Source organism: Jaculus jaculus, chromosome 2, assembly GCF_020740685.1.
Source record: "Jaculus jaculus isolate mJacJac1 chromosome 2, mJacJac1.mat.Y.cur, whole genome shotgun sequence".
NCBI classification, from domain to species: Eukaryota; Metazoa; Chordata; class Mammalia; order Rodentia; family Dipodidae; genus Jaculus; species Jaculus jaculus.
The window spans coordinates 57,996,294-58,007,727 of NC_059103.1; positions in this window are offsets into that span (position 1 = coordinate 57,996,294).

The window sequence follows — 11,434 nt, forward strand, 5'->3', positions numbered from 1 at the left end:
AAGCCAAGAGCTCTACCTGAGGTCTGTGGTCCACTTCCTTCGGGGTGCATGGTCTCATCGATTCTGGGTAACTGAGGGACAGTGTTTTTCAGCCAACCACAGATATACATACACATGGTGGTGCTGAAGCCAACTGGAGTCCACTTCCCCAGGCACATTCCCTTCCACCGTGGATCTGTCAACACCCTGATCCCCTTTTGAAGGGACCCATTAATTGTGAGTCCCTCCAACAAATGGTTCCCAGCAGATGGCTTCAGCACCCCTGGAGCCCAGTTGTCACCACAGCTGTCCCTGAGGGCTGCATGGGGTTAGCTCCAGGGTGAGGGACAGTGCTGTACCACTTTAGCCCCAGTGTAAAATGCCTTCAGGCAAGCACTGAACCCAGCAAGAGGGTTCACCTGCTCCTCTTGCCTGGGCTCACTTTGGCCGCCCACTTCCTGAGGGATCACCATTAACTGAGCCTGCTTGCACACGTTTTTCTTAGCTACCATGTGTGATCAGTACAAATGATGAAAATTGCACATTGTAGGGACAGTGGTGCAGAAATGCCTTCCTCACTAGAAACCTGATATTCACATCTACCTTATTGACCCCTTTCTTTCCTGACCCCAAACAAACTTAGCTTCCATAGTCCTTGGATAGATGTCTCACTTTCAGGTGCCTGTCAACTTTTTAAGTGACACTAACAATAAGTCAATGGAATATTCCCCCAAAGGGCATTTCCTTTGTAAGAGCAGTATCCCAAAGACTGAGACCCCTATGAAGGAATGGGTACCTCTTGGTAAACCCTTGGCAATGGCAGGCCACAGGGGACAGGGAGAGTATTCCCAATTAAATCCCATGCTCTCCATTCACTTTCACTTTTCTTGATGCTATTAAAGAATACCTCAGAGAAACAATTTGAAAGAATATTGGATTATTTCGGCTCTAAGTTTGAAGGCATGGTGGCAAGAATGGCTTAGTCTGTGGCCAAAGGATCTTTCAATAGCTTTTGACATCACAGTGGCAGACAGGAGTCATGGAGACCTTGAACTGGAAGAGGAAGCAGGTATCACCTTCAAAGCTGACCCTCATGGCCTAAATCTGCCAGCTAGGACCTCATTTCAAGGTTTCACAACCTTCTACAACTGTACCACCTACTGGAGACTGTTGTTCAAACACATAAGCCTATTGGGAACATTTTACATTCAAAAAAAAAATTTTTTTTTTTGGTTTTTCGAGATAGGGCCTCACTCTAGCCCAGGCTGACCTGGAATTCACTATGGAGTCTCAGGGTGGCCTCGAACTCACATAAATCCTCCTACCTCTGCCTCCCAAGTGCTGGGATTAAGGGTGTGCGCCACCAGGCCCACCTTACATTCAAATTATAATAATATATTATACAATAAATTATATAAAGTGAGAGGAGTTAGGAACCATGGTATTTATATATAATACAGGGTTAGCAATAGACTTCATGCTGATGGTCAAACATGATAGATGGCATGGTCAATATTGATTGTTAATTTGACAAGATCTATGAGACAAATCTCTGGGCATGTCTGTGAGTGAGTTTTCAGACTGGCTTAACTGAAGTGTCAAGATCTTCCATAAATGTGGAAAGTATCATTCCTTGGTGGATCTTATACTAAATAAAAAGGAGAAAGTATTCACTTCTTTCTGCTCCCTAACTATGAAGGCAATGTGACCAGTTGCTTCATGGTCTTGATGCCATACCTTCCTGCCATGATGGGTGTATTCTCAAACTATAAGCTGAAATAAACCCGTCTTTCTTAAGTCGTTTGTGCCAGGTATTTTGTCACAACAATGAGAAAGGTAACTAATACAGATGGGCAGTGGTTGCTAAAGTCCTCTGTGAGAAGGTCCCTTAGGCTTCCTAACTTGATGATGTGGTTTAAATGTGAACTGTCTCCCATTGTCTCATGTGTTTGTGATTAAACCTCATGCATAAACCCCAGCTGGTGGAACCTTTGGGTGCTGAAGCCTTGATGGAGGAGATGTGTCTCTGAAGAGGTGGTGGGCAGACTTTGAGTCCAACCCACTGGGTATTCAGAGCCAGCTCACTCTTGCTGCTCCTTACTGCTGTGACAAGATGGGACACCCTGGTATCTTGCTCTTGCAATACTTTTCCCCACCATGATGAAACTTCCTCTTGGGACTGCATGCTTCCTTCCATATGCTGCTTCTGATAGGGTGTTTTGTCCTAGAAATGAGAAGGTAACTGCAACAGATGGTAAAGGTTCTTACTTAGGCTTGAGAAGGAACAAGAAATGTCTATGTCATCACAGTTAAAGATACTGCAGCTTTTGTGTGGAAGTAGGAACAAAGAACCTGATATGATATAAGGAATCACACAAGCACCTTTCATATAAAATGGGGATTATTGGCAAGGATGCTTATAAGGACAATCTATTTGAGCTAGAACTTTCAGAAAGTGTAGAATATGCAGTCTCCACGTCCCATCTTACTATCACTGTTAGCATGCTTGGATTATAGAAGCCTGACTTTTATGTAGGTTCTGAAGATTGAATTGGGGTACTCCAAATTAAGCAAGGTATGCTTTGTCAACTGAGCAGTCTCCACAGGCCATTACTTTTCCCAATCAATTACTTTTAAATCCAGTATCACTCAGAATTTCTGGACACAGGAAGATTCTCTACCAGAATGTAATGTAAATGGACTCTAGGTCAATTTTGGAAACCTCATGAGTGTAGTCTTTACTGTCTTCATTCCTATCCGCATTCTGAGCTTCTGAACTCCCATCAGCACCATCCATTAAGCTTTGCTTACAAAATTTTAAGGTTTCTCTAATTCCTGGTTCCAAACTCTATCATAGTGCTGCCATAGAACAGTTCTGAAAGCATGCAAACCATATGATCAAGTTTATCTCAGTAATTAACCCACTTGTCATCACCAATGTTCCATGTTATAACTGTGACAAAATTCCTAACAGAACAAGGTAAGGGATGAAGGCTTGTTTTAGGTTTACCATTTTAGAGGATAGAGTTCACTATGATGGAAGGCATGGCAGCTGGGAGGGCTCCACCAGTGGTGGTGGGAACCTATGTCAGATGCTCCTCACATGTTGGCAGATCAGAGCAGAGAATTCAGGCTAGAATTCTAAGTGAATGTCAACTTCAAAGCCATCCCCCAAGGGCTCACTTCTTCTAGTAAGGTCACATATTCCAAAGTTCCACAACCTCTCAAAACACTACCATCAGCTGAGGACTAAGTGTTTGAATCTATGAATAAGAGACCTACAGTAAAAAAAAAAAAATGGGGGGGAGACTGTAAAGGAAAAACTGTTGGGGAGAATGAAATATAAAAAGAAAACTACTGGGCTGGAGAGATGGCTTAGCGGATAAGCGCTTGCCTGTGAAGCCTAAGGACCCCGGTTCGAGGCTCGGTTCCCCAGGTCCCACGTTAGCCAGATGCACAAGGGGGTGCACGCGTCTGGAGTTCGTTTGCAGGGGCTGGAAGCTCTGGTGCGCCCATTCTCTCTCTCTCCCTCTGTCTTTCTCTCTGTGTCTGTCGCTCTGAAAGAAAGAAAGAAAGGAAGGAAGGAAGGAAGGAAGGAAGGAAGGAAGGAAGGAAGGAAGGAAGGAAGGAAGGAAGGAAGGAAGGAAGGGAGGAAGGAAGGTGGAAAGGAAGGAAGAAAAAAACTACTTGGGACCAGTGAGAGCATTCCTTGGCTGGAATGGATTTTATACTGTGTAAGTGTCAGATTCCTAGAGCAGGGCAGGCTGTCTCTAAATGAACTACATTTAGTCCAGGTCATCCTGGATGCCTTTCAAATTGCTCTAGCATATATCTTGAGCCTATATATTAAAAGCTATTTTATGGCCATGGCATCCATCAAATGACTGAAATTTTAAAAAGCAAAGAACATTTGTAACCCTGAAACTTCTGCTTGAATTAAGCCTCAGCTTCCATGGTGCATCAGAGATTTAATGACATCCTAAAGGAAACTGTAGAGATTCAATCCTGCAGATTCAAGATAAGCTTTACAAAGAAAGCAAGAGACACAAGAAATAGAAATCACTTCACTGAACCCATTTCCATACTCTATTGGAGGTGCATTGGATGACCTTCTAGGTCTGTGTGTGAGGCTCCAAGACATTACTGAGTCTTTGCAACATCTCTGAGCATCTCTATCCCCCAGGAGCTTAACTTTGCATGCCTAGTTCTATAGGAAAATGTTCAGCCATGACTGCACCATGACTCTGCCTTACAACCAACTCTCAGGTCCAACAATTTTCAGGCCCCATAAATAAACACCTGCTTTCACCGTTTCATCCTCACATCTTCCTCCAGAGATGGGCTGTTTCTGACTTTCCATTTCAGTCTCCACAAGGCAGCCAGCCCCACATGTCCTTGTTCATATCTCCATGACTAACCCTTGCATTCAAAGCTTCCTCCAGACACTGCTATGCCTACATCCTGCCCAGAGATGATCCCTGCAATGGGATGTCACTCCTGATTCTGGTGTAAATCTGTGCTGTCTTTCCTGATGTATTACAGAAGCTGCTTCCCTCTTGTGAACAGCACTAATGGGCATCAAGTGTGTCTGGGTGCAGCAGAGGGCTCTGTGTGAAGGAGCTGGATGGTATTCTCACTCTGATGTATGTGTCTAGGAGCTTCCTCTGTGCCTGTGACCTTTCATATGTTCTTCAGAATAATGAGATAACTATGGTCCCTCTTGTAGGATGGGGGCAAAAGAGTGTCAGTATTTCCCCTGTGACTTGTGGCCAGAAACTACTGTGAAAACAGCCCAGTTTGCTATGTTTTGGATGAGCCATCTGTGCTCTGTTTTGACTATTTGCTTTCTTAGGACCATCACCATGACAGCCCCTGGAAGACATTCTCCTATATTGTAGGCATTTCACTTTCCGTACATTGTCATAATCCTCACAGTAACCCTATAAGATAGACATAAATATTAATTTGGACACAGGTAGTGACTTAGGGAAGCTAATCACTTGCCCATGATCTCATACCTACGAAGGGCAGAACCAGAACCCATGGAGAACTGTTCAATCCCAGAGCCAGCCCATATTCTCACAGGAGGAAGAAGTGAGAGGTTTCACCATGAGACTCAATGACTCCATCTCCCAAACAGGAGGGCATGCATACAGAGCTGGGGTCCTTGACATGAGTGGATGGAGCTGGCTTGGCAGGGACGGCCTGAGTGCAGCAGTTTATATTCTATAAAACTCTAGGCTTGAACTCTCTACCCTCAACAAGAAACATATCAGGGGAGAGCAGCATGGAATTCTGGCTCCTGACGAACAGGGATTGAGGACATCTGTTCAGCAATTGGTGTCCTGTATGGAGGCTTCATGGCTAAAAGGGACTGGGTACCATCTATCACCTCAGTTGTGAGGGAGTAAATGAGGAAGGTAGAAACAAAAAGAGAACATTTCCTACTATAGTCCAAAGCCTGAGTAATCCATTGCATCTCCCCTCCAAGATCTGGACTCCTTCTAATTCTATCCTTCTGTGAACATTGCTTTAAAAGTACCCTGACAAAAAAGACCTTGCATTTCTTTCATACTCTTCACAGAATTTAGCATACTTCTGAGTCTGGTAGGCAGTGTTAACCTTGTCAACTGTGCTGCCTGGGATACACCCCTGCCATATCCCCTCCTGCCTACAAGAGGTCTCCCTCTCCCTTTCTCAACAGACCCCAGTGCACTTGGTCCTACATCAGTCACTTACTACCCCCCCCCCCCACATATCTGTGGTCATGGCCTCCTAGGCTTGTCTCTCACACAGAGGGCAGGGGCATGTCTATGGTTCCAAGAACACAGAATCATAAGAGGAGACACAGATCAGGGACCAGAGGAGACTCTATATGTCCTCAGACCCAGTTCAGCTACCAGAAGTATGGTCTCCAGAGAAGAGGACAGATGTCTGTGTCTCCTGAGTACTAAGGCATGGGGCACCAGGACAAGACAAGCTTGCTTGCTCAACCTTCCTGCAGTGGCAGTCTTCTTAAAGGGTACTCTTTTATTTATAAAAGAAACATGCTGGGTTGGAGAAATGGCTTAACAGTTAAGACACTTACCTGCAGGCTGGAGAGATAGCTTAGCAGTTAAGTTACTGTCCTGCAAAACCTAAGGACCCATGTTCAACTCCCCAGGTCCTACATAAGCCAGGCCCAAGGTGATGCAAGTGCATAAGGTTGCACATGTGCATTAGTTATCACACACATCTGGAGTTTGATTATAGTAGCTGGAGGTCCTAGCTCATCAATTCTTTCCCTCTCTCTGCCACTCTCTCTCTCACACACACACATAAAAAAGCCAGTCTGTTGGGTTTGCTTCAAAAAAATAAATATACTTACCTGCAAAGCCTAAGGTCCCAGGTTTGATTTCCTGGTACCCATGTAAAGCCAGATGCACAAAGTTGCACATCATGTATGTGGAGTCTATTTGCAGTGGCTAAAAGCCCTGGAATGCCCATATTTTCTCTCTCTCAATCTCTATGCCTGCCTCTGCTTACATTTTTTTAAAAGAGCATGTATCCTACAAAATGTAAAAAAAATTAAGACACAAAATAAAACCATTAGGTTTGAGGCTATACTCAGCAGTAGAATACATACTTAGCATATGTGAAACCCTGAGTTTGATCCTTAGCATGAATCATATACAGTAGTACATGCCTGTAATCCCAGCACTCAGGAGGCAGAGGCAGGAGAATCAGAAGTTCAATCAGAAATATTCTTTGACTACATAGCAAGTTTAAAGACAACCTTGGCTACATGATACCCTGTCTCAAAATAAACAAAAAATGTACTTGATATTTCTTTATAATTCTCCAGGAAATTTTTCCAAATATAGGTTCTTTTAATGATATTTGAAAGTGGTAGTAAATTCTACTTTTAAAGAAGGCTTTTTTCTTGGGAGCCCTCAAACTCACTTAAAGGAATTTATTTTCTTCTTAGGAAGTTATTTTACTTATTATGTGGACGTATATCTTTCTCACTGTGCCTTGTAGCACAGATAAGTTGAAGGCAGAAGAGAATGAGTAGGCCAGGGCCTTCTTCCTTCACTGCAAATGAACTTCAGGGGCATGCAACACTTTGTTTGTCTGATTTTATGCAGATAGTGGGGAATCCAACCATAGACATCAGGCTTTGCAAGCAAGCATCTTTAATTGTTTATCCATCCTTCTAGCCCATAACACATATTTTTGTTTTGTTTTGTTTTCTTTTTTGAGGTACAGTCTTTCTATAGCCCAGGCTGACCTGGAATTCACTATGTAGTCTCAGGGTAGCCTCAAACTCACGGCAGTCCTCCTACCTCTGCCTCCCAAGTGCCGGGATTAAAGGTGTGCACCACCACGCCCAGCTCACAACACATATTTTAATTCTGCTATTCAATTTCCCTCTCAGTGCAACCCTTGCTTATTCTAACTTGCTTTATTCTTGCCTCAAGAAAATTGCAAGCCAATACTCTTAATGAAAATATATTTAAATCCTCAACAAAATCAAATAAAACAGCACATTAAAATGACCATTCAATATGATCAAATGTAATTCTTCTCTAGATACACCTGCAGGTTCAAGTATGCAAATCAATAAAAGTGACAAATTACATTAACAGAATGAAACATAAAGTACATAGGAATGTCACATAAGAAAAAGTAAAGGCATGACAAAATTCATCATTCTTTTGTGTTTAAAACCCTCCCCCCAACAATCCTCTGGAATGGTGACATACATCTGTAATCTCAGCACTTGGGAGGTAGATGCAGGAGGATGTGGAGTTCAAGGTCATTCTTGGCTACATTGAGAGTTTGAAGCCAATCTATCTCAACAAAATAGAGCAAAAAAAAAAGAAATTGTATGATTTCAGGTAACATTTTTTTAACGTTAGTGTCTACCTCTCCCACTGCAACCACCCCCAAAAAAACTGTTCAAACTAACAAATGAATAAAGTTGTAGGGTAAAAGTCAGCATACACAAACCCTTTCATATATTAATAACAAACTATGCAAAAATCAAGAAGACAAATCACTTTTACAATACTATCAAAAATCAAAAAATGCTTAAGAATTAGAGCAGTGAAACAACTATATATTGAAAACTGCGAAACACTGTTGAAAGAAATTTTAAAAAGATGCATCTAGATCGAAGTGCATACTATGTTCATGGATTGTGAAAATTGTTATTATTAAAATGTTCATACTTTCCAAACTGATGTAGGAAATTATTGCAATCCTCAACCAAATCCTAACATTTTTGCAAAAATAAGATAACTATATCCTAAAATTTGCATGGACTCTCAAAGGATTTCTAGCCATCAAAGTAATCAGAAAAAGTGGACTAAAGCTGTAATCATGAAACCTGACCTTAAGGTCTGCCACTGAAGTGTAGTTCAAAAGAGGATGGTGCTGCCATAAACATACACAAACAGGCTGACTGCCCAGAACAGAGAGCCCACAAACAAGTTTCTGAATTTATGTCTGATCTGCATCCAAGCTGTCAAGATTACATAGTGAGAACATGCCATTCTCTTCAATAATTAGTATTGAGAAATGGACATATACATGAAATTGAACCTTTATCTTACTCATATACAAATCAATTCAAAATGGGCTGAAGACTTCAACATAAGGTGTAAAACTATAATACTAGAACAAAGGGGAGACAGCATATTAACGTTAGTCTAGACAAAGATCATTTTGATATGACTCACAATGCACAGACAAGAGGAAAATAGGTAAATGGGGATATATCACATCAATAATTTCTGCATAAGGTCACTGAGAAATCCTGCTGGAGCTAAGCTGAAAACCTCCTCCATGTAGATCTGCTGACAGAAAGCTGGAAAAAGCCACACTACATGTGGTTCAATGAGAGAGAGAGAAAAATCACCATTGCAGATATTTAACAGTGGACACTGCAAGCCTCATATTTGGCCAGCAAGGCCAAATGAGTCAACTGGTGCAATAGTGGCACATCTGTTATGGGGGAAACCAACCACCCTCTGATTTGACTGGAGGCCCACTCCATGGGAGGGAATACAAACCCTGATACTGAAAACTAACAACAGGGGTAGTCATGAGCTCTAGGGATATAACGTCTGCTGGTGTCTAGCTAAATGTATATACTATGCTCACCAAACCCAGTAAGCACCTCTCTTAATGTTCATATCCATATATTAATGCTACTCCCACTTTTGGTTAGAGAAGCATCTCTTTTCAAATTGTAGTGACCTTGAGATGACTCAGAAGACACCATGGTGCTGAAAAGTGACAGAGGAGTGCTCAACTAGCTCAGGGTCTATTGTGGAAGAGGTGGTAGAAAGAATGTAAGAACCAAAGGAAGTTTAGGACTCCTTACAACACACTCCTCCAGACACCAAATGGACTGGATATCCATGACATTACAGTGCCTGACACTACCTACACAAGACCATCATATCAGGAGGAAAATATCATGACATCAAAATAAAGAGAGACTGATTGAGAGGGGGAGGGAATATGATGGACAGTGAAGTTTCAAAGGGTTAAGTGGGGAGAAGGAGGAAATTACCATGAGATATTGTTTACTATTATGGAAGTTGTCAATAATAAATAAATAAATTCTGCATAAAAAGGAATCAACAGGGTGAAAAGATAACTTATGTAATAAAAATAAATATTATTAGTCATGTATCTAGTAAGGGGCTGTTGCAGTCCGTTTCGCATTGTTGTTAGAAATCACCTAACCAAGAGCAGCTTCTGGGAAAAGGAGATTTATTTTGGCTTACAGGCTCAAGGGGAAGCTCCACGATGGCAGGGAAAAACGATGGCATGAACAGAGGGTGGACATCACCCCCTGGCCAACATAAGATGGACCACAGCAACAGGAGGGTGTGCCAAACACTGGCATGGGGAACCTGGCTATAAAGCCCTTAAGCCTGCCCCCAACAATACACTCCCTCCAGGAGGCATTAATTCCCAAATATCCATCAGCTGGGGAGCTAGCATTCAGAACACCTACGTTTATGGGGGACACCTGAATCAAACCACCACATTCCGCCCCTGGCCCCCATAAACTGATATCCATACACGATGTAAAATACAATGCATTCAGTTTGACTTTAAAAGTCCCCATAGTTTTTATCAATCCCAATGATGTTCATACATCCCATAGTCCAAGATCTTTTAACTGAGGCATAATACCAAAAAATAACCTCAAAAAACCCATAATGGCACAGAATAAATATTCACACTGCAAAAGATGGCATTGGGCATAGCAAAGAAACATTCAACTAATACCAGATTTAAAACAACCAGAACAAACATCAAACTCTGCAGCTTCAAGTCCAGCAACTCTAGCCAGTGACAAATCTTCAAGTCCGATAATTCTAACCAGCAACAAGTCTCTGGCATTCCAATTCCACCCCTCCAGCTAGGCTACTCACAGTCCTGGGAGCTTCATCGGGGCCGGCAGCTCCTTGGCAGCCATCTCATGGTCCCGGCATCTCCACTGGGTCTCCACTGCAAGCCACGGTTCATCTTCATGGCCCCATGGGGTCTCTATGCAGGCAACCAGCAAGCCCGCTTCACACTGCCCATGGCCATTTCCAAAACACAAGACCGTGTTGCAAACTCAATGACCCTCTTTCCAGCACTTCTTATACTCCACGATACCAGGTAGGGTGCCAATTTGTTAATCCAGGGGAGAATAAAGCAGACTTTGAAGAACAGGACATTCCTTGAGCACTCAGGCCCTTTCAAAAGAGTCTACATTCTTCTTGTTGCCCCAGTGCAGGTCAGCTAGCCCAGTCTCAAAGGTTGTAATCTCTCAGTTGCAGCTGAACGGACAACAGTTCACCCAAAGATTTTTCTTTCTGTGCCATATCCCTTTGCACACACCAGTTCATTTCTACACAAAGCAACCCTGCACAACTTCTCAGGACATGGGCACAAGAGCAAGCTTCTCACACAAACTGCTAGCCCAGTCCAAGCAAAGCTCTTTCTCACCCTCATAAGCCAAACCTCACAGTCTATAGTTCTGACCATAATAGTCCATCGAGCTGTACTTACAGCACTGCAAGACCAAGGTTTCAAATCCTCCCACATTCCTCTTGATAATCAGCTCCAAAAGGCCGAAGCCACACAGTCAGGTGTCTAGCAGCAACCCCACTCCTGGTACCACTTTACTGTTGCAGTCCGGTTCACATTGCTGTTAGAAAGCACCTAACCAAGAGCAGCTTCTGGGAAAAGGAGATTTATTTTGGCTTACAGGCTCAAGGGGAAGCTCTACGATGGCAGGGGAAAACGATGGCATGAGCAGAGGGTGGACATCCCCCCCTGGCCAACATAAGATGGACCACAGCAACAGGAGGGTGTGCCAAACATTGGCATGGGGAACCTGGCTATAAAGCCCTTAAGCCCGCCCCCAACAATACACTCCCTCCAGGAGGCATTAATTTCCAAA